The sequence below is a fragment of the Oxyura jamaicensis genome, chromosome 5, assembly GCF_011077185.1.
Source record: "Oxyura jamaicensis isolate SHBP4307 breed ruddy duck chromosome 5, BPBGC_Ojam_1.0, whole genome shotgun sequence".
Lineage (NCBI taxonomy): Eukaryota > Metazoa > Chordata > Aves > Anseriformes > Anatidae > Oxyura > Oxyura jamaicensis.
In genome coordinates, this window is record NC_048897.1 from 33,570,179 (window position 1) to 33,597,678 (window position 27,500).

The 27,500-nt window shown below is 39.8% G+C and overlaps 2 long non-coding RNA genes across 2 annotated transcripts in view; both read right to left on the reverse strand.

Annotated features, from left to right (window-relative positions):
* Nucleotides 1-20,316, reverse strand: part of LOC118168216 — a 38,555-nt gene extending 18,239 nt beyond the window's left edge. The window contains exons 1-2 of the long non-coding RNA XR_004751429.1: nt 20,049-20,316; nt 6,447-6,562 (exon numbers count right to left, since the gene is read on the reverse strand). This is a non-coding gene — a long non-coding RNA (uncharacterized LOC118168216). The remainder of the gene's footprint in view (nt 1-6,446; nt 6,563-20,048) is intronic.
* On the reverse strand, nt 11,443-15,224 carry LOC118168211. The gene is made up of 3 exons (XR_004751425.1): nt 15,102-15,224; nt 14,033-14,202; nt 11,443-12,635 (listed from the first exon to the last, which is right to left on the reverse strand). It is a non-coding gene; the product is annotated as an uncharacterized LOC118168211 (long non-coding RNA).
* Nucleotides 20,317-27,500: the final 7,184 nt, after the last annotated feature.

Consider the following 27,500-nt stretch of genomic DNA (forward strand, 5'->3'; position numbering starts at 1 on the left):
TCAAAAAAAACACACCAAAACTAGCTCACTTCCATCTCTTCTTAATGTTTTTACCCTCTAGCATCCACAGTAGTTATATTTTAGCTTTTTAGGCTTGTTTATTTACTTCTAGGTGATTGATTGTTACTGATTACACTCCACAGTGCTGTCACAGAAGGGAAAGGGTGAATAGAGGTTATAATTAACACTGTTTCTGAAAACATTAATCAGATATTAACCAGCCTTCACTACACCCTCAGAAAGGAAAGGGCTATATTTCACATTTTACACATGGGAAACTGTATCAGGGAGAATGGATGTGACATGCCCACGGTCCAGAAGTGGGTCAGTTAGAGAAGAGCAGAGCATCATAGTGATAAGCTCAGGGGTTCAGGCAGCACCAATGACACCGACTCTGCAGTCCCATGGTGGAGGGATGGGTCTGGGTGACTGCTGCTTTACAGCAAAGAGAAATGGCAGAAACAGCAACTTCGGGATGGAGTACTGGGGGTGAGCACTGTTGAAGGAACATATTTCCTGCTATAGCCAAGTAGGGAGAGGGTGAAGAAAGGTAATACCTGCTCTCTGGGTAGACTTCCTCACACTCTCACATCTGCTACACCACAGATCACAGCCATCTTCCAGTGGCATCAGCAGCAAGAAGTCTGGCTTTACAGAGTCCTGGCACAGGAAAAGGAGATGGTAGGTCTATGATGCTTCCCCAGACCTAGGTAATAACCTGTTTCACCTGTATCTTCAGCCAGTCCTGTGCTAAGTATCAAATAAGGAATGAAAGGGTGAATAGAAGACTCATATGATCCCATCTGGAATTTTGGACTGAAAGTGACTGAAAACTCTCACCAGACCTAAAAAAATACTGTGAATCCATAGCACAAAAATTAGGAGGAACGGCTGACAAACTCAGTGACTTGCTGGGGAAAGGAGCCCACAGACATAGCTCATACAAACTGTACTTATAAAAGCTCAATTTGCATATTTCAATTGTCTAGCATGTTTTGCAAGATGTGACATGGTTCGGCCTAATTAATTCTTTGATACAGATAGTTATGAGGATGAACTTTCTGAGCAAAGCAGATTTGAACAATAGATCTGATGGTTTCTGTTGACAGTTCTGTCTGACCAGAAAGCTATCTAAACAAGTTAGTCTTAATGATACATCCATAAAATTCAGAGATAAAGCAACTCAGCAGTGAAGCACTGACTGTGGAAATTTAAAACCTAGAAGCAGAGCAAAACACAGTAAAACAAACTCCTCCACATCAGCAGCATACACAGAGTCATTCCACAGCTCTGGACACCTTTGTTTGACATAACCAGGAAGAAGTATTTGTACCAAAAAATAAAATGCTACAAAAGAAACATAGGGAATTTGGTTCACAGTGGTAACATGTTGCTGCTTCACCATTTTGGAGAAAACACAGAGTTCCAGTTTGAAAGAGGCAAAAAGACTTGGCATGTTACCCAGCCTTATGCAGAATACACATTTTCTATGCAAAAGTAAGCTAATGTTTTTGAAAGACTATTACAGCCTGCAACATTATTTCTGAGTGTAACCATTATGGGAGGTGTTTTCATTTGGCAAAGGCCAATTGCAAAGACAAAGGCACAGAAAAATTTACACTGCAAAGGGGGAGAGAGGGAGGGAGGAAAGGAGGGAAAAAATTGAATGTTTTTCATCACCACATCTGAATGAGCAAAGGGTGCTATTACACACATTCAGGCAGATTCAATCAGCACACCGCACACTTTCACAACCACTACTTAGCTGAGTTTGGGCATTAGCAGGAATAATGGTATGTTGCACTGTCTTCTTGCTCAGTTTTGTGCATTATTTCTCAAGATGTTTGTCATTTCTGTGGACAGCAGCTGTATCCACCTGCTTGTGCTAAGTCAGAGTGCTAGGGTCTAGAATTATGCTTCTTGGATGGTGGTCTCCATGGCACAGTGAATTTCACTGCTGTTTTACAACATATGCTAATCTGAGCACCATCAAAAATCAGAAAAAAAAATGAAAATGGAAAGGTACAGTAAAGATGTTAAAAAAAAAAATCATATCTTCTTCCTTTTAACATGTAAACCAGAGTGACAGGCACAGTGCTCACGTGGATTCCAAGAAAGAATATTGCTTTACGAATGGACAGTCTTCCTTCATTGCACATGCTTCTCTCCAAAACCACCAATGAAAAGGTGACATCACGCAATACAAATATAAAAATCAGAGGCTCAGTGACATGTTAGGCACATATTCTTATACTTCCCAAAGTGCAATAGGCAATGACAGAATGAAATAAGGGCAGTCAGACCCATTTCTCACACATGCTTCTGAAGCAGAGCCATCTACAGATACAGAAATTGCACAGCTGTTACTTTATGAAGAGGCTGGCCTTGTCACACTCCAGGAGTGCAAAGCTCAAGGGGTATTCGGTGCCTTCAGTCAGAAAGGGCTACTTGAGAAAAAAATGCTGAAAATACAGCTACACATTCAAATGGCTGTGCACTGACAGTGACCCTGGAGTACAGAACCAGCAGCTGGGCAGAGGAATACAAATACAATAATAGGCTTACTACTGAGCATTACTACATGTGCCATGTCAACCAGTCCTAACTAATCCTAACTACTTGGAATAAGGTAGGAACATTGAGTTGTTTATTTCTCACAGCAGCGGATGGCCCTGCATAGGAAACGAGAAGTAAACCAAAAAGAAAGACAATTAATCAAATGTGGTTCTACCAAAAGCCATTGCCCTCTGTGGGTGCTCCGCTGACTCACTGCTTAACTCTGGGTGACTTCTTTGAGACTGTACATACAGATACATTGGCTAAGTCAAATATAGCTCAATGAAAACACCAGTTTAAGGAATTATGGCTTTTGTGTCCTGCCCTGAAGAGGCACAAAATATCCTGCATCTCTCTTCACTTTATCACCATTTGACACCTCCCATAATGGCTTCCATCTGTAAACATGCACAGGACCATGAGAAGAGTTACATGCCCACACTTCTCCAAATACAGCAGATTCAGACTGCAGAACTTGCTAGACCAAGCTTACTACTTTCTGCCAGCTTTGTCTCATTACCTATCATGTATTATCTCTGCTAGCAATAAGCAGTCTTCCTTATTACCATTGCAATGTTCACATAATTAAGTTGTTCTAAAATTCCAGGCTATAACTGCTTATAGACTTGGATGAAATTGTTCTGACAATTCAGAAATGCTTATTCTCACTAACCAGTTTATAGGAAAAGACACCTCCCAATTGTATGTGCAAAAATGTTCTGTCTACTTCATTAGATGTTGTGTTATAACTGAGTATCTTGATTGAACTGCTCATTAAAGTTAGAAGTGTTAGGAAATCTTCGGAAGTATATTTATCACCACTGAGAAAAAGGTTACCTGAAGAAGATCAGAGTTCTAGGCAGAAGTTCTGCTTTGGAAAGAAATGGACCACTGTTCTCACAAGTTATGACAATTATTTTCCTTCTCTGGCAAATGAACCTAACAGTAGTTCTAAAGCTCAGTGTAAGTCTCAGATAATTACGAGGTTTTGTCTATTTTGTCTATTTTCACATGCAGTAGCTAATTTCTTTTCTTCACATTTTACTAGAATAAACTGCTTTTCACTATATCATTGGATTTTATCCAGTATTAAGTAGAATTTCAGGTTAGTGGCACAGATATGACTATCACATTTCCCAGGAGTGGCACAAAACCTATCAGTGTGTAAACATGCATGTTACATCTATTTACTCATGGAGTGACATATGCTTTACCCAGCTAGGGGCAGACCACAAGTATAAACTTGGAGGTGGGCCACTGGCCTGCAGAAGTAGCAAAAACATCTCCCTGTGGCAAGTAGCTTTTCATTAACAGCGAGGAGTCAAAATCCGAGACTCATTGCTATGCAAACCTGTGACACAAAATGCTTTTGATTCCTTTCCTTACCTTTTCTGTTGTTTCCTCTGTCACATATACAATAAAAAGTTGGAGAGTGCAGGAGTATCATTTTATGGTAGCATCAGAAATAACAGACATCGGAGAAAGAATTAGTAGGACAAGCTAAATCTCTGGGCATTACACATTTAAAATACATTATAAACAGCAGAGAGGGAAAAACACTTTTTTTTTTCCTCAGATAACAAAACTGCCTAACATGGGATTTTTAATGATTAATCATAGAACAGCTTGGGTTGGAAGGGACCTTAAAGATCATGTAGTTCCAATCCCCCTGCCATGGGCAAGGATGCCACCCTCTAGATCAGGTTGCCCAGGACCTTGTCTAACCCAGTCAGGAACACCACTAGGGATTAGGCATCCACAGCTTCTCTGGACAAGCTGTTCCAGTGCCTCAAAAAACACTGGAAAAAGATAGGATTGCTTTTGAAATGAAAAAAATAAATGAAATGAAACAAAGAGAATAGGATTGCCTTTCCAAAGTTTCTCTGAGTACTAAATCACAAATGACCCTTGATACTTCCATCTGAGGGTGATTTATCTGATTTCATGATTCTTTTTTTTATTTTTTTATTTTTAATAAAAAATTGGTCTATCTACTTCTACATATTATTCGCCTGGTGCCAGTTCAGACCTCCTATCAAAACCTTCTTCCTAAAACAACAACAAAAAAGCTCCACTCCTCCTGTCCTCTGCCAAACCCCAGGAGGGAAGCAGGAATGAGGTCAGGCTTGCTAACCTTTCCCCAGCTCTCAACAGGGCCAGAGACATCTAACTCCTCTTTGGATCTATCCTCAGGTTTAAAACTTCAGATTTCTGGGGGAGATGTGTTGGAGATTTTATGTTATATTAAAAAGCTACATTTTTTTCTTCAAACCAGTGGCACAGAAGGATAGCAGAAAAGAGTAAGGAAATAATTTAATGTACAATACAAAACTAAAAGGACCAGACTTTTTAAAAGAAGCTTTCTCAATCAGCTTTCACTCATATAAATCCCTTTCTGTATAATCTTTCCATTGCAATTCCTTCTATGCAAATCAAAGTGCCTTTTAGGATGAGGAAGTCAGGCCAAGCAAATAAAAGATCCTCCTCTAGCTTTAGCACAGGATTAATCAAGAAAAGTTGGGATATAATACAAAAAAAGATAACAGGATTCTACCCCTGAGCTCGCTTGCCATCTGCTTTTACCAGGCAACTAACACTCCCACACATGTCTAGAGAAGGGTAATCATACAGAGAGACATTAAACAACACTGGAGATATGTATATGCTAAATATAAAAGAGAAGAGAGAAAGCAAACTTTAAAGGAGTAGATTCACAAGTAGGATTTTTGTCATTGTTATAGTATCCAACTATAACAATGTTGTATTAAGTACTCTTTTATTTTATGTCTTGAAAACATCCTTATACAATGTGGTGATGATGGGGGAGGCATTCAGAGAGAAAGAATGAGTTTTGTGATTTGGACTTTTGTCCACATAATAGAGCTCACATCACTTTTTTATACTCTGAAATCTGTGATACTCAAAGAACTGAAGGAAATGAAAGATGTGAAATATCTATGATGACGTGTGCCAGCAGTTATTATATAATCTAAGCCCTTAGCTGGTACTTGAAAACACTTCTACCAACTTCAAAAACGAAGAGCTTTCTTTCAGCCTCCCTAACTCATTTGGTTCTTGTACTGCAAAGAGAGAGAGCTAGCTAGCATGTTGAAGTGTCCCCTTTTAGGAAAAACATGAACATGTCATGAGAGGAGGTAGGTAGAAGTATCTCACAATATTTTTGCCATATAAGCACAAAATAACTTTCTGTGGTAGATAATGAAAACGTAAACTTATAGGCAACAGCTAAGAATAATAATAAGGTTATCAGCATTTTCTAATTGTACAACTTAAGCTGCAATAAGCTGGAAAAAGTTTTATTTTAGAAATGAAAGTAAATGAACCCAAGGCAAAAAAATATCAGTTCATAAAGGTCAACTATATTCCCAGGCTCTTGCCTGCAGTGTTGTCTTTTCCAGTGGTGTTGCTGCTTTGATGGAATTATACCTGTGCAAAGATCTCATCTTCCTAGACCGTACTGGTCTATACTTATATAGGCTACTGATACTGCTTTACCCAATTTCACATGAAAGATAATTTTTAAAGTCTCAGTTAGTTATAGGTTACCACATCTGTTTATTTTCAGAGTGGAATTTACTTTTGCATACTCATTAGCATCAGTTTTTCATTGTATTACTTATCACTGTATTTTTTTAGTGTCTGAGATCAGGGACACAAAACATATATACAGATATAAAATGATGCCTATCAGAAGAGAAAGAACTAGTATTACCAATAGAAACCAATAGACTGGTGCATTACTTTTTGCAAAGTTCTTAAGTGCAGTACTACTAAGCAAGAGTAAATTCAACAAAGTTTGGATCTATGTGAGTTCCTAATAATGAAGGAAATGCTCTAGCAAAAACAGGAATAAAACTCATACTTCGTACCATTCAGACATGCTGTTAACAAGGTTTCAATATCTTACATTTAGTGTAATTAAATCTTGAGATCCCCTGCAATTTCAACTCAGCAAGGTATACATCTATTCACAGTTTATTTGCACCTTTTCAGGCAATAAAATAGAATCTCAGGTATATAATTAGCCACAATGACCTACATAACTGTCATCGGCAAGGCTGCAACTGAATCCCTGTCTTGGTACTGGTATCCCATAGTGGGGATTCCTGCTTCTCAGAAAGCCATACATTTCACATGCAGTGAGCTTCCACTCTTGCTTAGCTGTCCCTTTATTGCTACTTCTCATGGTTTGGAATCACTCTGTATTAAGAGACTGAATAAACTAGTTCTGGAAAATAAACTGTTGGTTCAGGCACCAACACATCCTGTCTGCTTGGTATCCAGTTCCCTTAATACATTTTGCTCAGGTTCTATCACTTTCTACCACCTAGAAATTAATCATTCACCTGATTAAAATTATATATTTTTATTAAGGATTCACACTAATATAAAGGAGTGCAGTAAGAAATCTTTTTGTGAGAAAATACTATGTACTCTGGACACAGAGAACGCACCAGACTGTGGTTTTCTAATGAATGTCTCCATTTGAAGAAGATGAGATGTAATGCTTTATGTTAATGAAGAGTAAAACTAAAAGGAACCATTAAGATTGACTTTTCTGTCTCCTTCCTACAAAAGCACAAAATCTTACCTGTCAACACCTGCATGGTGCAACGTGTCTTGTGACTGACCTAGGGTGTATCATTCAATAGTACATTTTATCTTGTCTGAACAACTTCAAGAGACAGACAACACATGACTTTAAAAAGGTTTGTGTGACTACACCCACCTTTGAGAAGGCTGGCAAGTAGAGAGGAACTCAGTAAGACTAAGCCTGGACACTTCCCAGACATTTGTTCTAAGACATAAACCACAAATGCTCTGGCAATTATCTGATTCCAAACACTGGTATATGCAAACTCATTGTTCTTCACACTCTCTCTGACTTCTAGTTTGCTGGCAATCCTTTCGTCTGTCTTCATTGCTATTAGGACATGTCTTATGTCTCAAACATTAACTTTCATGTGTTTCTTACTCTGATGTTTTTTCTCCTTTTTTTCTTTCCAGACTTTGTTCACTTAGGTCTTTACTGGTACGGACAACCTTTAAAATAGTTGCTTCCTTCACATTATTTTACCAGCCTATTCCTGAGGTCTCTAAGGTTTGCTCTCCCCACACTTTATAAATTTCCTTTCTCCAATACATTCTCTGCTAGTCCAACTATAGCGTCTTTCCCAGCTAGTTCTCAAGAAAGAAGTCTTCTTGTTTTTAAAAATACAAACAATGTTCTTCTTATGTCTCTCTGAGTTTTACTCTGACTTGACTTGAAAACAATTCTACAAGTATTTAATAATCTTTCTACCTAGATCAACTTTCAACATGGCAGACAGATCTATTTCATTAAATGACTCCTCAGTGGTGCCATTTCCTTCCAGAATCATTTCTTTCTTTTCCTTAAGCTTTCACAGTCTCTTTCCACTTCTGCCTGCTTTCCTCCATTCATAAACTAATTCTTTCATTGAGTCAAGTTCCCACAGCCTTAGCAGTGTTTCTGAATATTTCTTATTTAATTTCTTTCTTGGTTCTTTCCATTTTTTTAGGTGAATGTCATAAGATTCCCAGAGGATCCATAATGCTACCTGCAACCAGTTTTGGAACAGGATTCCTTTGTTACCCACATCTTTCATCTGGATGACATGGAGAGTCATATTGGTCAGGGTGGCAAGAACTTCAGATTCCTATCTAACTTAGAAACATTCTCTTTGTATTGCTACCCAAAACTAGGATTCATCAGCTTCCCCCCACCCCACCCCCTCCAGGGCAATCACTATGAAACTTTTAATGCACTTTTGGCATCTCTCCACGAGGCTTTGAGTTAAGCAGTAGACAAACATGCTTCTCCAAGGCAGACTTCAACATTCCTGCTACTCATCCTATTTTGATTGACAGATTCCCATAGCTTATCAGGATCTTCATTAAACTTCTCTGGGCTGCTACTGTCTACGTAAAGCAGCCACTAGCTATCACATGACTGTTCTTTGACTACCTGTTCTCCATCCTCTTGGTATCTCTAATTACTTTCCTGTCTACTCTGTCAATCTAACTTTGTGCTATTAGATTTGTTTCATTTAAACAGTTTTCTGGAAGACATATATGGGAACCTGGGCAAGAAAATCTTCTCACACCCTGCTGCTCTCTGTGACATGAATTCTGCAGGCTTCTTCTCTTCATTTCTGTCACAGCCTTGATGTCAGGGTCGATTCTGAACTTTTTCCTGCCACTGCAAATCTGACACTGTGATATTCTCTGAATATCATCCTATTGTTATTAGAAAACATTCTTCATGTTCCTTTGTGCCCTCTCATCTGAACTACCAAGCCTTCATCTACTGGCTTCATCAGATCTCACCTCCCTATTGGTGTCTATGAGTTTACTTTTATGCAAATTCTCCTCCAGATTTTTCAGTTCCTTTCTTTCTCTTCTCAGAAACTAGTCCAGAGTTAGAGCAGAATCAGCCTGGAAATTGTTTCAGCAAAAGTTTTTGCATTGGAAAAAGACAATTAATACCAGTGTGTCTCTGGAACAGGCTAGTGCCACAATGAAACTTTCCTCAAGAAGAGATCTTGTATATCCAGAATGGAATTCCTATTCAAAACTAGCTGCACAGACAAGCCCCCAGTATGGCCAGTTATTCAAGAGAAACACTGGTTCAAAACCCTTTGCTTTCTGATTTTAACTTCAAGTTTGGTGGATACATAAAAGATACTCCATACCCACCCAGCCAAATTAACTTTTTCCTTTTTTGTGAATATCCCTTTGAATCTGTTCCAGTCAATTTAGCAGATGTAAGTGTTCTCTCTGTTCCTCAGATACCAACCATCAGCAGTAGCTCAAGGGTATTCTGCTACTCAGTAGCTTTCTGAACTTCCATCTGCCCATCTGATTTTTCACCTCAGATCTTACTGAAGTGCCTTTCATCTCCCCCTTCTTATAGTTCTGTCTTTCTCAGTACATTTTTACTTATTTCTTAAATCAGTAAAGCATTTTGCTGTTCTCTTTGTGTGGCAGATGCAGTCCTAAACACAAGATGATTGCATTCCCTTTGAGTGGGGCAATATTCCTATTAGAATATAAGCCAGCACACTGAGACAAATGTGAATTTCTTCTCTACCTCACTGTAAACAGACTTTCACTACAGTAAATATAAATACCACTGCAAGCAGACTGTAGGAAAATACACAATACAAATAAGTACTTCTAACTCTCAGGGACATTCCAGCAGGGTTCTGGCTTTGGCAAGTGAAAGATTTCAGCCGGTACATCTTATTACATGGGTGGTCGAGTTATTGAACTTTATTGACAAAGGGCTGGATTTTCCAGCAAGACGGAGCTTCATTAAAATTCTGCAGAGACTGAAAATTCAATAATCTGTCTCACAAAGCACTGCATGAGTAGGGCTGATTAGGCAATTTCTCTCTCATTCCATTTCTTTTGCTAAAAGCGTTGTTACTTCTTGTTGGTACAAAAAGACAATCATTAAATGAGCATTCGCTATAGTTGATTAAGCAGAAAGTTTTAAAGGTGCATTGGCTCCCTTTCTCAAGGCTTAATTGAGGCCTTAAAAAAAGTTGCAATAACACTACAACAACAACACTATCGTTCTAGGTTGAATTATTTAAAATTTGGATCTGATGAATCCATTCTTGGCTTTTCTTTTTAAACAAACAAACAAAACAACTCTCTGCTTTCATAGCTACTTGTACATTTGCAGCCAACTCTACTCAGTGCTGGAAAAAGTGTGTAAATTACTTTCTATTCCCAAGTCGTTTCCTTCTAGATCACAGCTTATTTTTTCCCATTGGGTTTCAGATGAAGAGACCCCATAAGAACAGAACTGCAGGATCAGATCAAGGATTCATCTAGCTGATTCCCTAGTTCCTGGCAGTGGTTGTAGGCACTTAGGTAGAGGAGTGGCAGAGCAAGCTTATGGTTATACCTCCCCTTGGAAAGTTATTGGCTTCAGAAATCCATAGTTTAGGGACTTCTTGACACAGAGGGCTGTATCCTCATGTTTAACAACTGTTGGCAGATTTTTCTTGTGGGCCTTTCTTTATTATAGTTTTTTCCACAACAAGATGGTGCCCTGTAACTTACAGCTAGGTTTTCCAGTAAGCAAAGCCAGTTTAGAGAATTTGAGACCCTACATATCTGCTCTCAAGAGTCTGTTCTCAGTAATAGCAGCAGCACTTTCCTCCCTCTGTTTTCTGCATCCTAGGGGGAGGTTTTTTGGACTGCTCCTGTGCAATGCAAGATGAAAAAGGTTCAAACCTACAAAACCTCTAGAAAAGACATAGAATTGTAATCCTGACTGTTCCTCTTGTCCTATCTATCTGCTCTTGAGTATTACTACTGCTGTTTTTTCCAAGGCAGTTCAAGTGCATCCAAAATGTAAGGATATATAAGACTGCATCAAACATAGCTATGTGCTTGCTAGATAGCATTAGTTATCTAACCTAGTCTGTGTCCTAAAAGTGCTCGGCCCTCAAAAACAAGGTGAGGAAGCTGCTGCCTTTGTTCACTATTTTATGCTATGGTATTTTTGGAACATGGATCAATCCCCTCTGATCCTGATTTTACTATAAAAAAAAAAAGGAAAAAAAAAAAGAAAAAAAAAAGACTGGTTATCACATAGCTATGTTTGATGTATTTATATAATACAACTGATTTTAGTGGTATTCATTCTCTTCTCAGATGAACTCCCATTAACCTTAGTGAACTTTTACCTAAGGTTAGCACTGCCAAAAACAAAACAAAAAGTCTTCTGAACATGGTCTAGGATTGGTATAGATACATAAAACTGTACATTGAAATATCAGTGCAAAACCTACGTATTGCAGCTTCTCTCACCCTTTGACCACCATGCTGTCTGAGGCACTGTTTGATACTTGTCTTGACATTTTATTTTCTATTAATGGCACTAAAAAATAAAAAAAAATAAAAACAGCACAGTGAAAGACATAGGGCAGCAGAACAGATGTCTAGCCTGAGACATCTGGATACAAGATGATTGGATAAAGAGCACCAGGTGACAGAGGGACCCAGCCAGATGCCAAACAGATGCTGACCAGGGGAGGGAGAGCTGCTCAACACTGCCCTGCAGAGACGAGGAAGGCAGGAAGGCTCAGCTGACTGTTCCACTTAATTCCTGAGGAAACCAAAGATACCATTCCTCAGATTACATGTTCGGACACAGCTTCAAATTTGAACATGTTTTTAGAGGCCTCTGCTTCCTACAGCCTGGAGAACCAAGTTTTCAAGAAATATCTTGTCTATTCTGATGGCCTGGGAGATTCTCCTGTGCAGGACTAGACAGCTCTCTTCCCATGGCTAACAAAGAGATTCCTTCACAAAATTGCTATATCCTGAAGTTCTTGTGTTCGTTTATTCTATTTTGCAGTATCGCTGGCAGATTTCTGCCAGAGAAAGTCGCTGGCAGTGTTCACAAATCTGCACGAGGGGGCAGGAGAAGCTAACAGTTTCGGCAGCTAAAGCTGCCTGACACAAGAGAAGCAACTGACAGAATTGACATCTGCACCGCTGGTCCCCCTGGTTCTTTACCCTTCTCCTCTCCCTGAAGACACTTTCCTGCAAGGCTATTTTGTAATAAAGACTGGAAAATAAATATGACCTGCAATAAAGCTTATGTCAACAAAGGTCTGCAGATTTTACTCAAATGTACACAAGCAGCCGAGATTGTTAGTAGGAAAAGGCCATTTTTGCATAGTCATTTCCGTTCATGTAATTGCACTTTGAAATAAATACCAGTAAGAACTGCAGTTAAAAGACAAATCATGACATTCCTTTTCCTTATGTCTTTTCTCTGACCATAATTAAGACATTGTGCTTTAAGATCAGGAAAAACAAACACCAGGGCTTGGGAGATGTGAGGAAAAGAGTTACAGAAGAAATCAGTAGGATGCCACTTTGCAGTTCCAAAAGAGTCCAGCAAAGTGGAGCAGAGCCTGAGTGAGCCAAGCCATGATCCCATGTAAATCGACATCATTCTCTTGATACAGTAATACACAATTTACACCTAATAAAGAGTGGCTCGCATTCTTCTGTGGGGAGAAAAAAAGTGCTGAGAATAAAAAACTCTTGTTCATATGTTTACCAAATCCAGCTATTTGCTACAGTAATAACCACTAAAATTTGTTTTGGAGCACTACCCTCCAGTCTTCTCATCTCCTGTACTTTTTTTTAAAAAAAAAATAAGCATATGCACAACAACCATGAGAATGAGTGATAGGTCTGAAGCTGAAACCAGCTACTTTTTTCTTGCCATAGTTTGAGAAGGCAGAAAGCTATTGTTTTCCTGTAAAGATAGGAAAATAAGGGCTCTGGAAGGCAAAATGGCTTGGTCAGGACTCTATAAGAAGACAGAGTAAATGAGAAGTTACTTGTTTCTCAGCACCTTGTCAGGATCCATTTAAAGTGCTGCTCTAACAACCTTCCTTCATCTGCACAATAATCTTCAGTGTCCCATTTCATCTGTGATACTGTCCTACATCAGAAGATGACATGAACCAAGGTAAATCACTGAGCTCTGAAAATATAGGCCATGCTACAGGGGAAAGAAGTATAAAAAGTGATTTTGCAAGAGGTGGTTTCACTTGTTTAATTGCTGATGCAGAGTCATTCCCTCTGCCATAGCTGACAATGTTGCCCTTTTCTTTGCACCCATCCTGTTACTTATTTAATTTGTGAGCTGACTCAACTTGATGAACCAGCTAAAAATGAAGAAAATGACATAGCACGTAATTACCAAGTTAACCTCTTGCAAAAAGGGACAAGATGGCAAGCCACCTCTGGTGTTCTACAAAACCTCACCCTACTGTGCCTAGAAAGCACACCAAGCCCATGTAAATAAGGTACACTCTATTGACAGTGCTATTTCACCTTCTTAGCTTAGGAGACCCATGAAGCAAGGAGTAAGCGTGACATTTCCACAAGCATTGGGACAGACTTGCCTTAGCAGCAGGAGATAACTCAGCTCCACTCTCCTGTCAACTTTCCACATCCGCAGCAAAAGCTCAGGCAGAGGTTAACATTCCAGTATTTAGTGCTGGGACCACTAGTCCTCTTTAAGTATTTCCTCTCTATTGATGGGCTTATTTCTGCCAGTGACTATTCCCACATCAATCCTGTCACCTCTTCCTTATTCCAAGGCCATCTCTTTCTTTCTCTTCTATTCTCCTGCCAAGTAAGCATGTACTTTGTTTCAACTCTTCAACAGAATACCTCAGAGTAAAAAGCACCCCATCTTCTTTTCCCAGTATTATAGTATTAGTTAACAGCGGCAGTAACAAGGAGGGTTGCTAGATGAGGGTAAGACTATTCTGAATGTCTGTATTTGTTAGGACTCAGGTTGGAGCCTGCCTGACTTTAAGTATCAGAGGAACATCTCTGATTTACACAGGCCCATAAATTGACTTAAAATTAAGAGTGTTTTAAGTACCTTACTAAATCAGACTTCAATGAGCAATGACCGCAAAGGATACAACAATAAAAATATCCAGCTGTTGGCACTGAGGAAGCCTTCTTCATACTGGGTGGCCATCACCACATTTTCAAAGCAGAGAGGTGAAGCTTGTAATTGAGGCTTTCCATGCATGTTCAGATTAGGGCCTGACAAAGAAAACCATTAGAAGCAATGAGAAGTTTTGTGTTGACTTAAAAACATTTTGGATAAAACTGTTCCATAGCAAACAATCCTGCCTCAGACTGGCACTCAGAGGCTGGAGACAGATTGTAGATAAAAGGAAAGAAGCTTGGCCCAAACACATCACCACTGAGTGAAGGATCTGTCCCTTATCCCTGGCTGATCCTTAACATAGTCTGCAACAAAATCCTAAATCTGTGTGCTGCAGCTTGAGACCATCATTATTACTTGCCTCTGAGGGCTCTGTGTTCCACCAATTCAACCAAGCAGAAGAATAGGTTGGCATAGCTCAAGAACTAACCATTGTATAACTTGGTTGTTTTTATTATTTAAGTGAAGGGCTGTATTGTGGCTACATTTGCCTACAGCAGAAGTTTTAATCAATATGAATTGTATGACAAAATTGCTAAATGCTGAAGCAGAGGTGAAACAGCAATGGTTAAGTGCCTCCCTCCTGTGACAGTATTAGCATGACTGCTAGGAAATATGTGCTTGAAAATGCCAGAGAAAGTGATTTGTCTGTGACAGAAGCTGTTTTAAGAGAGAAAATTAAAACCACAACCACACGAAAATAAAGCCTCTTTTAATGAGCTTCGGATGCCTTCTGGAAAATTGAGAAGGGCTTTTAATGCATAAATGGTTCTTCTGGTATATCATTATACTTTCTGGTGGCAAGTTTTTTTTTTTTTGTTTTGTTTTTTTTTTTTTTTTTAACATTACCAAGTATATACTTTTTATTTAACTAAGAACAGGGCCTTTGTTGTTAGAAACAGAAAGCAGGAAGGACCAAATTACTCTAGTCATCAGAAGAACCAGTGTGAGAGATGTTTACCTGAACCTACCCTAAATTCCTGAGGATACCCACTAGTATTTCCTGGAGGATGGTTTGGTAATCAATTTGACTTTGTGCTGCTGAGCATGAGTCATTGGAAATCATAATGATCATGTTTCTGTATCATCTCTCAGGTGAAAGTGAGAAGATGGGCGGTCATACAAAAGAATTGTAAGATGTTTTGGTAAACCTTGGGCACAGAAGGCAGCCTGCAACACTTAGAATAAAGGGTATGATGGTTTTCAGTCTAGGTGACTGTTGCAACCCAGATGTACGTCAGTCTACTGCTTTCCTATTAATTTTTCTTTTGTTGTATTGCCTGCTCTGAACACAATTATGCCATTTTATGTCATGTCATCTGCTCTTTAGTCTCTTATTTTATATATATTTTAGTGGCCTAATCATTAATTAGTGCAGTAAGTTGAAAAATTACATGTTAGGGTGAAGGATAAGAACAGTAAAGTGGTAACTTGTCACTGAAGAAGTAATCTTGAACTTGTTAACTATGGGTATGCCAGCTTGCCATTCAAATTTTTAAATGAAGTTGTAAAAATGTATGACCCCTGCCCTCACAAGAGGGCAGGGTTTGCAAGAGTAAACCATTGAAAACTACAAAGTTTAGCATTGCATTCACTGTACTAGTCATACATACTGTATTCCTACTTGCTTTTCAACATTGTGCATATTGACCCAACCTTCAGAAATGCTGAAAGTTTTCCCATATGGGAATTATTTATGGCCTTTTTCAGGCTGAAGGTCTATACTCATCTTTAATACTTCTCGAATGAGTAATCTAGCCATGAAACAAAGGTGGTAGCTCCTCCTCAGGTTTCATGAAAAAATAGCAATGTTTACCCAAAAATGCAAGCCAGGCACTTATCTGCCAGAAGCAGTTTCAAAACCTGAATCTCTGTTCCAGAAATGCCACCTCTGAGATCACCCTCTAAATCTATGCAATATAAAGAGCATAAGATTCTCCTGTCTCATCAGCATTGCCAGTTGGCTGGATTAGACTTTCTCTCATCTTCTCCATTTGGTGTGACTGCTATTCTTAGACACCTAAATTCATTATGTAATGATCAGAAGTCAGCCCTGTGCATTCCTGTACTGTAACCAAGCTTTTGAATTTGGGGGAGGAATTGCTGTAGTGAATGTCATATCTAATTCCTACTCTGGATCTGGTCCGGAGAAAGTAAGGCCTTGGATTCCCTTCCTAAAGAGGAGTTTGTCATGCTCGATCAGACTGTTGAGCTTCGTATTTTCTGAGCTCTGGCTGGACATTAACATGCAGGCTCTATGACAAACATTATTTTTTTCCTCAAGTCCAAACGCCCAGTTACACCTCAAGTTTCCCTTTGCTCATTCCTTCTGCTTATTCTATGCAGTGGGTTTCCAGGGCAGGAGTGAGCAGGCAGCTCTGCTGCTGTCTGCTGAACAAACACCATAGAGGATGGGAAGAGGAGTCATAAAACCAACTGAAGAGGAACATCTTATTCATCTATGCAAGGGGTATGTCATTAGCTTCTATTTGTATTTATTTATTTAAAAAAAAAAAAAAAAAAAAAAAAAAAAAAGGCTCTTCACAAACCAATTGCTTCAGCAAAGAGACCTAAAAGCATTTTTTTTTTTTTCCCTGGCAGAAGACAGGCATTCACAGGTTGCAGGGCTGGGTTTAATTCTTTTACTTCGTTTTATGTCCATTTATTATCCACAAGTCAAGCTAGCTCATGGTGGTGGTCTCATAAAACAGAGTCGGTTTTCCATTTGCCCACTTACAAACTTCACTTTCAATAGCAAAATGCCTTGTAGTGCATCTTCACCAAACGTAGTTTTGATTTGTATGTCTACTGTCTGTAGTAACTTGTCTTGAAAGGGAGCTCAACAACTTGGAGGGCATATTCCATACAGGCCTTTAACTACATGAGTTGCTGGTGCAATGTCTAGTCAAAAGCTGATGTAATTGCATGCTGTCTTCCTCTCAGTTATGTCAGTGACAGAAATGTCACCAAGAGTCTGATCCTTTATTACCTGCTACACTCCTCACAGGCTATCTGAGGCCAATCCATATCCATCCCCTTGTCAAGAGTCCTGTGGCAATTCTTTTCCACATGAGAGAGGTGTCTCAAGGTTTTGGGCTGCCATCTTATTCCCCTGAACACTCAGATTTTACCTCCCACTTTCAATTTGATTGTCAGCAAGATCCTCTCTCAAAGATCTGAAGAGAAAGATGAGGTTTATGGATGAGCCTGGAAGAGCTGGTTACTCAATATCTTCCCCATTATTGATGCTGTCTCTCTACCTCCATCTCTTTGACTCAATTCTTTCCTTTTGTCACACACTAATTGCCTAGCAAGGAGGGCATTTGACCATTGGAATCTGAGCTGTACTCTCAGTCTCTCTTTTAGGTGCTACCACACTTGTGAAACAAATCTGTAGTTTCACAAGCTCATTTCACCAAGGACTGAAGAAGAAAGCAAGTTAGTAGCTAAGCCATTAACTCCTCTTCGCTGTTACTAAACTCTTCCTGGCATCAATGGGAAAGAGCCAAGTCCTTGGGAAAAGAGAATGTCTGGTTGTAATTACGATGCAGGTGCCTAATCTGCCACATGAGAGTCGAGACAAAGCCTAAATGACTGAACTCACTCCTTGAAAAATGAGACCTGAGTTTGCAAGTTAACTATAAAAACTCTACCACAAAATTAACTACAAAATCGGTAGGCTATGATAAGAAGCAGCAGCTGAAGAACAGATTTAAAGAAAAATAGATATCTTTCCCAAGAGTTACTTTTCCTTTTGCTTTAGGGATTCTAAGAGTCAACTGTCTGCCTGCATCAGTAAATGACCATTCAACAGCTTATCCTTCCAGCTGCTAAGACCTCTCAAACCTAGATTCACTTTTTGCTAATAGCTGGCCAACTGATCCCTAGAAGGGAAGAGATCGTTACAGATTTTCATCACATGTAACGTTAGTGTCTGTACAAGATCCCACTGGCTGCTGATTCACCTGACAGTGTTTTTCTCATCTATGCTGAGTGCTAGGAAAAGGAGAGGGGCAATACTGTAAAGTCCACAGGAGATTATAATAAAGGCTGCTGCTTTCCATCCAGAAGCGATGGATTAGTGACCTTTACATACATAACAAGTCCTCTGTGCTACTGCAGCATGTACAAGTAGCTGCACTTCCAAAGAGGGACATAAAGGCAAAAAATGAGAATGAAAGTCCTTCTATGCATGTGGTTGTGCACCACTGCTAGTTGCAGGGATGCACAGCAACTGCTAAATTCAGGCCTGATGCACAGCCCTCATCTGCATGCCGGTCTTGGCCGAGGGCCCAGCTTCTGTGGAGTGCAGGCGCCAGCTCTACACTCACACTGCTCAGTCCCCATACCCTCATCCCTACAAGTTCTAGCAGGAGAGTTGCCAGAAGTTTACATTACAGGTGCATTAATGTCCTTCTTTTATAAAGAAAGCCATAGGTCTTTGTGGCTAGATGTTTGTGTTTACACTCTGGTTCAGCAGCATTAGTGCTTAATTGCTTTTCCCAAATTAAAGCTGAGGAGAGAGACAAATTCAGTTAATGAATAAACTGTTCCCATTGTTAATTAATCAGCAGCGGAATAACGATTCAGGATCAGAGCCACTGTGTTCTATCCTGCTCAAAGGAGATCAGCTCACCTCCTCCCAAACACTTGAGAAAGCCTGCGTTCAGAGGTTGCCTAGCAAGTTAGCCAACGCAGGCTGCAATACAGAGTGTACTGCCATAGACGTATTCCTGACGCATTCCCCCTCTGGCTCCCTCGTCACCAGCCCAGGGTGTGTGACATTGCAAACAAGGAGCATCTCCCAGGTAATCAGGGCCCTAAACAGTTAGGGCTAAGTGTTGGCCCAGAGTCCTGGCACTCCATCCAGCTCACAGAAAAGCTGGTGTGAAATACTTAATAAGCAAGCTGCCACCACCACCACCTACACTCAGTCCACTCTGCAAATGGTCCCAAAGTTCAGCTTCATTTGTCAGAGCCATTAGCATAGCCTCTGTAGTTAGTGCCGGACACAGTCAGGCTCTTTGAAGCCATTGCATTGTGATTATTTCCTAGCAAGAATTAGCTGGAAAATATTTCCACGTCAAATTACGTCAGACCTGAGACTCTCTGCATAATAAGAACTAATTCTTCTACCCCCCCCTTTAAAAAAAAAAAAAAAAAAAAACTTTCTTGTTTGCCTGCCAAGCTGCTGCGGTTTCTTATGTGGAGAGCACACAGGGAGATACTCTATACAGCCTCTATCTTTTGAGAAACATCAGCCTTTGTTTCCCTAGCACAAAGAAAACCCCTTTAGCCTAGCCATTGTTATTCAACCAAAAATATATACAAACACACACACAGAGGAATTCCTGGGTTCTTGCTGAGAGTGACTTGCCTCAGTACTACTAACTGCAGAGACGTGACTTGGGTGCCCTGTCTCTATACAGTGACAGTGTGTAAGGCTCTTCACCTCAGCTTCCCCAGCCTAAACTGTGCCTCAGTTTCTCCAGAACTAAGGCTTGTTATACTCAAAAATGTCATAATATTGACAACTCTCACTGCACCTCACTTTGATATGCAATGGTTGAGGTATGCTTGTCATTCAATCTTATTGCCATATGGCTTCCCTCAGTCTACAGTGGGGTTTGTTCTCCCATCTTGCACTCTGAACATCAGGTCAATATGGTATTAGAATCATAAAAAACAGAAGTCACTGCAGCTGCAAATGCAAAGAAAAAATGCAAGTCTCAAGGAAAAAGTAAACAGAAAGCAGTTTGGGACCATCCCTGTGCTGTTTTGCCTCATTAACATATTTTCAATCCAAATCCAGATGCCAGAGTTATTAGCGTAAACTGAACTCCTGCCCAGGACAATAAAGATCTTAAGCACAGTTTATGGAAGTGGTCAAATTGCCAGGCAGGAGAGGAAAGCACGCTACCATTGAGGAGGAACAGCTCACCTTCATCACAGACCAATTAAGATGGCATCTGCTGTAGGTCTGCCAGCTGCTCACATTTCCCTGCCATGGGTTCACCTGTAGCAGTGCAGGCTGGAGGGCTGTCTTTGCACATGGTCAGAAGGGTTTGTTTGAGTACTCGGCAGTCCATTGACCCGGTGTTTTACAATGAAGTCCAAGCACATTTATTCAGAACACTGGGAGACAGTGGCTGGAAGGCTATTCCAGGAGCTGGACTGACTAAAGTGGATGTCATCGTTTATGGTTTAATCAGTTTGATCAATGTGGCCCCAGGACATTACAAAAATATCACTGGCTTCCAGGCTGATCGATACTTTTATGAGGTTTTTGTACATTGACCTTTTAATACACATCTGACTGTGTAATCTGCCCTGATTGAAGAGAATGGCATTTCACCACTCAGGTTTACAAAAAAAAAAGTTTTGGCAGAGTAATACCACAATCCGCAGAGAGTAGTTAAGCTAAAGAAAGGAGGGTCATAGCGAGTGTGCTAATGCGAGGATGAAAGGACTGAATATGGAGCTGAAGAAAAAACAGGAAATCAAATTTCCAGGGAGATTTGCAAGCTTGTGGGTGTTTACTGTGTTCAGTGGGAAAGGGCTGAAGTTTTGATCCACAAAAGGAGGAAGCTCTGTCCCACAGGCTACAACAGAGGGTGGTGACCGTTCAAGTTCAGGTACTATGAAGAACAGAATGAGAGGAAGCAGGGAAATTTGAGGGATAGAGGAACAAATTATTGTTAAAGGGAAAGATGAGAGAGAGTGAACTTGACAGATGCCTTAGGCAGTTATGTGGAAGAAATTAGAGGCAGGGGTGATATGAGAGGACATTCATTTTGAAAGCCTAGGATTTGGGAACCTAGTGCACAATGATGGAGTTAAAGGCCTGGGACCCAAGCAGATTAGACAGTAATTTCCAAAGTAACAACAGCAGGAAGTTTATGTGGGAAATAAGTAGCAGACAACCTCTTCAGAGGCAAATATCCTGTTTTCCTACAAACTTTCCTAGTTAAGAAAAAGAAAGAACCCAAATAAATCCAATTTAAATAATAAAAAAATAATCTGGTAACTTTGTTAAGTAAACAAAATGTTCTTTCAAGTTCTATGAGAGAGGCATTAGTGAATCTCAAAATAAGAAAAATTAACACCACATTTCCCACAACTAAGCTTGCAGACCCCAAGGGTTTTACTGCCCACTCTGGTTTCCTTTGTTTTGTTAGTTGTTCTCCACATCAGAAACAATTATTATTTTTATTTTTTTTTTTTAAGAACTATCTTTCAAATTGAGCTGTAAACTGCTCCTGATGTATGTGAGTGTAGATGTGTGGGGGTGTGTGAGCAAACCTGTTTGTGAGAGAGGAAAAGAGTGGATGCATGTGTGGTAGGGGAAAAACAAGAACTAAGAAGAAAGAAAAACCAGTCTAGGATGGAATTGAGCCGTGAAAAATGAGTTGTGAAATAGGATTATAATGAGATGAGGTTATTTTTGTGATTTTAGGCCAATTGGGTAAGTGGGAAACCCAGAAATTTTCTCAGTTTATAGCAAGGCAATTCAGAGTTCATTAAATACTCTTGGTTGTTTGGCTGTTTGTTTTAAATCTCCCAGCAACAAGGGGAAGAAGATTTTCAAAAAGCTATAGGAGGAAAAGGTTCCATGGGATTTTTGGGGAAAAAATAGAATGAAGAAAAAACTGTATCCATATGAATAAAAGCTCTCTCTGCTGGGCTTCCTTTCATAAGCTTTGCTCATGTTGTAAGTTTCTATATTGTAACAGCTGGACTACATTTTTTCACCATTCCTTCTTAAGCAAAAAAACAGACATATTAGCAGGACCTGGTGCAGATTACAACTGCTCAGGCTAACTAATCAACTGTTGCTGGATCAGAAAGAAAAGATCCACTGCTGTGAAATGGCAGGATTTTTTCCCCTGGTCTGAACAACAGTCATGCCATGTACTGATTCCTTCTGGCAGTTTCTGTACTACAAGATTCTTTTAAAATCATATTTACTTCTCCAGCAGTGATAAAGACAGTTACTTAAAATCCCGCAGCTAAATCAAATATTTATTTTTAATCTAGTGTCAAAGATAAGAGAGCTCCACAGGTATTCAGCACAAACAAGGAGAGACTTGGATTACCACCTCCATATTCTCTGGGTACCCACGGATCAGTCCATCCAGACAAAGATAAAAAAAAAAAAAAAAAAAAAAAAAAGAGGGACATTCTTCAAGACCCATTTTGGTTTTTACTTCTATCTCAAGACTGCCAATATCCACTATTTGTACTGGGGGTCATTTGCGATTCAGACACCTGACATGGCTGGGCTGAACCCCCATCATATGGCACACAGCAGACATTTGGGATCCATCTACACTCACAGCCAGGATCGCGCAGAGCTAAAATACTCACCTACAGGTTAAGCAATCACTATTCCATTTCCAGTCCTGTGAAGCCATCCAATTACTCACCATATAATTACTTGGTAGTCAGTAAATAAAATTCACATGATCAGAAAAATACTGCTTTGTTAGGGAAAGCAGGGATGGGATAAATAGAAAATTAGGGGGTTCTTTTCCAGTAGAGAAAAATATTAGTTTCAAAGTTTGTATCCATATTTCCTCTCAAGTTTAGGGATACTTGTCTGGATCCATTTCCAGCTTAAGCTGCAGGATAACTTACTAACCAAAGAAAGCCTCACAAAATCATTTAGGCAACGTGTCTCAAGTCCTTTTCAACTAATTCAGGCTGCAGCTTCCAAAAGCAGGGCCACCTAGGATTTACTCCATGTGCCGTTAGCAAATGGCAATGTGTAAGGGAATAGATATATTAAATGAAATCCTGGTAATGGTTGAATCCTGCCTGCCAAGTTTAATAATTTATTAAAAAAAATTACACAAGTCTTGCAAATCTGCTGGCAATCCACATCTGGAAAGGACCCAAATTTACCTTCTGTCCTGTGTTTAAAGCCACTGCTTTGAAGACAAGTGGATTAATAAAAACATTAGACAGCACATTGGTATTAGAGAAAATTTAAGATCTATTGCCCCCACAACAGAGTCAAACAGTCAAACCCATCACTGTAAAAGATACATGTGGATTAGTAGCCACATAAGAAAACTATTATATTGCAAAGCTAAATATTCCTCATAATCTAAGAGTGATTCCTACATGTCAGAGAGGCAAGAAGTGATGCCACTTTCATTCAGGCCCCAGTAGGCTTGGGGAACTGAAAATCTAGTTCAGGACCACATAACTGTAAGTTTATCTGAAAATACTGGCTTAGTGAAGGCAGGAGACAGACAGACTTTAAATACCTGCTTGTCTATGTTAAATAGGCAAGATTTCTTGCAATATGCTCAGAGATCTGCTAAGGAAAGAGAACCAGCCTCCTGAAGAGGCTGCATTCAGAACGGGCACCCAGACCATGCAGACCACTAACAGCAGGGTGTCCCACCAGCACCACCACACTTCCTGCTATTACAATGAGAAATCCTTTAAAAGGCAAGTGAGAAAGGGTGGACAGACACCACCTTTTCCCCTCGTGGAAATTTCATGTATAAACCAATGTTCAGAATCCCCAAAGAGCAGATCACCAAGTTTTAGCACATTGAAGATGATGCAGAAGTTTCACTTTGAGCATGGAAATCTCAAAATTATTATTATTTAAAAAAAAAAAAAAAAACCCTCTGACTTCTTTTAATTAATTTGGAGAACACAGAAAATAACTTTGCTTCCCTAATTCAGATATGTGATACTGTAATAGAGTAGTTCAGTGGAAGGGACCTTCGAAGACCATCCCAGTCCAACTGCCTGACCTTTTTAAGGCTACTCAAAAGTTAAAGCATATTAATGTGGACATTATCTAAATGCCTCTTGAACACTGACAGCCATTGGAATCAACCACCTCTCTAGGAAGCCTGTCCCAGTGTTTGGCTACTCTCATGGTAAAGAGATTCTTCCTAATACCAAACCTGAATCTCCTTTGTCACAGCATTGTGCTGTTCCTGCATGTCCTGCCATTGGTTACCAGGGTAAAGAGACCAGCACTTCCCTCTCCACTTCCCCTCAGGAAGTTGTAGAGTGCAATGAGGCAGTCTCTGAGCCTCTCCTCCAACCCAAGTGTCCTCAGCCTCTCCTCATGGGACATGCCTTCCACCCCTTTTACCAGCTTTGTTACCCTCTTCTGAATGCTTTCAAGAGCCTTAACATATTGTTTAGAGTGTGCAGACCAGAACAGCACACAATATTAAAGGTGATGCCACACCAACACTAAATATAGTGAGAGAAAGAGTAATTTGCAACTTGGCACTCTATGAGTGTAAGAACACCGTGCCATAAGGAGAAGGCAGGAGATTTCTTTGCCTGTTCTAACCTGTAATAGCATTTTTATCATGTAGATTCTTGGGGGGTTAAGAAGCTGGCATGTCTCAAACACATCCTACTTGTTTGAGCATCACATTACTGAAAAGATATATCCAATGTTCTAGGCTTCCTCTGTTTTACAATTAGTTGCAAACCATGCATGCAGACCGATTACTTAGCCCCAGAGCTATTTGGCTCTCCAGGCTGAACAACCACTGTCTGAGAGCAACTAAAAAAAAAAAAAAAAAAAAAAAAATCAAATACACAGCTGGCTCTTCACAGGCCTTGACTCTAGGCTGGAAAACAGCATGCTCAGCCTTAGGCTTTTGTCTGTGGGGAAATAGCATGGAAGAATAGAGGAAAGACATGAGAATTAATCTGCAAGGCAATATACTTCTATAATTGCTCAAGAATTAAGAGGTGAGATGTAATTAATCGCTACAACTAATTCACTGTTTAACCTTGACAAAGTCCCTAGTGACTGATTCTAAGCCCTGTTTTTCCTGTGCACATACTGGGAATATTAGCTAATTTAATACAAGAATTACCCAGACTTCTGAAGGCCTTTCAGGAACTTTAGCCAACACATGAACTGTTTCTCAGAGTATCCCACTTATGATTTATTATGTAAGAGGTAAAGCATTCATTTAACTCTAGCCACATTACAGGGCCTCCTCACGTGACATGATTTCCAGACTTAAGTACCAGTTGCAAAGAAGTCATACCCCAGATCTAAGAGCCCTTTCCCACCATCTCATTGTCCCTGCACAACACAACTGTTGCAATAACCCTGAGGAGAAAGCCAGGGAGTCTGTGATACACCCCAAATCCTGACCATCACAGCTTTAATCTGAAGAATTTTAAGGGCAGTCAAAATATGTCTGGAGAACTGAATACTAAGCGAGTATCTTCATCAAGGAGTACGAGTCTCTTTATTCATGAATGCCAAATGCTCTCTTTAAGAATTACTTTATCTCCCTTTACAGTGCATAAGGGATCATCAACAGCGGAAGTACCAAACTACTTGAGCCGGAGGCTAAAATAATGCTTCCAGGAATGCAGCAGAAATATACTGGTGACAGATATATGAAGAAAGAAAGTAAAAACTTCTACCCTCTTTAAATATCTTGTCACCATCCAGTACACCAGTATGTCTATAATTGATCTGGTGTAAGTACATAGTCTTTCAGATTTTGGAAGAAACCACAGACCTAAAAGACATTCACTACTGCCTCCTTCTCCCTAAAGGATAGCCCAAGTCTTTGCTAAAAGCACATACCTTGTACTGTATCCAGAATCTCTGTGCAAGAGGATATTCAAAAATAAAGACTTCTTGTATGCCTCTGAGGTGGCAGCTCTACAGCCAGGTCCTCAGCTATGCAATGCTGGAAGCCCTGGCATGGCAATCTGAGTCCTTCTGTGCCTGCTGTGTCGTGCGTAGTGCAAATTTACACCTGCCTCTGGTTTAATTTAGCAATTAGCAATTAGTTGGTAATTTAAGGAAGGCAGAAGAGGTTCTTCTGAAAAAAAAGACTTAATAAACAAGAGAAAAAATGAGCTCTGGATGAACTGAGCGTGTTTTTTTTTTCTTTCTTTCTTTGTAAGGTGCCAAACAGACCAGAGTAGGTTTTCAGAGTTTTAGGGCTTTGATTTACAAAGATGTCTCAATGTCTTCCTTTTTCAGTTTTGTTAATGTTGTTGTTGATATTTTACTGTGCAAATCCACATTCTTTCAAAACTTTCCTTGTATCTTGAAATATCATAATTGACCCAGCCAACAGCAACATTTGATGATCAGGTTTTTTTTTGCTTGAATACAAAGATGGCTAGCAACAAGAAGTGTACCGCTCCGTGATGAGCAGCCCAGTGCTATTCAGCCTAACAAAATAACCTGATAGCAATAGTACCTCAAGTACCTTGAAAAAAGCCCTATAGTACCATCTGGACTTGATGATCCTTGTGGGTCCATTCCAACTTAAGGTATTCTACGATTCTTCCTGAGGATATCTCATTTGATTGAAGTAATGTGTACACATGGCTTTTTACTTACTAAAACCAGCAGAAGATAGACTTAGGTCAGATCATGTTTAATACAAGCAAATTCTTTTTGTTGGCTAGGTATAAGCTTCACCTCATCTCTTCAGTTAAAAAAGAACAACTTTTCTGCTCTGAACAAGGCAATTAGTTCTGATAGGGAGAACTCAAAAGAAGGTCATTTGCTGAGTAACAACCCCACAGAAAGGCAAGGATTAAACATGTCTGATGAGATTTCCACATGTCCTGAGCTGCAATTTAGGAGATACTGCTAAGCCTAGAAAGGGCTGGCAGTGCATTAAAAAGAAAAGGATCAGGTCCAGAGCCTACTGCAGTTCAAAGCCAAGTGAGCAACATTAGCCAATATTAAGGAAGACAAGAAGAGTCTAAGGAGTTTTCTTTAATTCCCATCACCTGAACCACAGCTTCTTATGTGATTTCAATTTTTTTTTGGATTGTGGTTTAGTGTCTGTTTGAGGTAGCAATAAACAAAGCTCTCAGTTGCTCTGATCTTGTAGACTCAGTAAGCCCCCAAATCTGTTATGTCAGAATCTCAGTCCCATTTACTTCCAATTCACAAAACTTGCAACTCAGGCTCTTCTAGAAATCTGGTCATTTATGAAGTTACCTGTATAGGACCAGAATGCCTTTGAAAATCAGTACCTTCATGTATGAAGAGCTCAAGACATCTTTGGGGGTATGGGTATGCAAGTGTGTTTGAGGGTATGGAGTAAAGGAATGTAACAGTAGAGTATGTTGTGCCCAGAATTTAAAAAACTAAAGAAGCACCATCAGGCAGTTTCACAAGAGTAAGATAAAAATAACAAAACCTGTAGTCCTTACAAATAGAGGTCTCACAAAATAAACAGCAGTAATTTGGTCAATATATGTGATCACAGGTCCTGTTAGTACTGCTTGTTTTAATGCCATGGACTATATACGTGGTATGTCTTCTATAGGTTGGCAACACTATTTTAATGCACTGTTTACCCCAGTTTGGGTCAGGGTTATGCCAATGCCACTTGCTCTGTATGCAGAC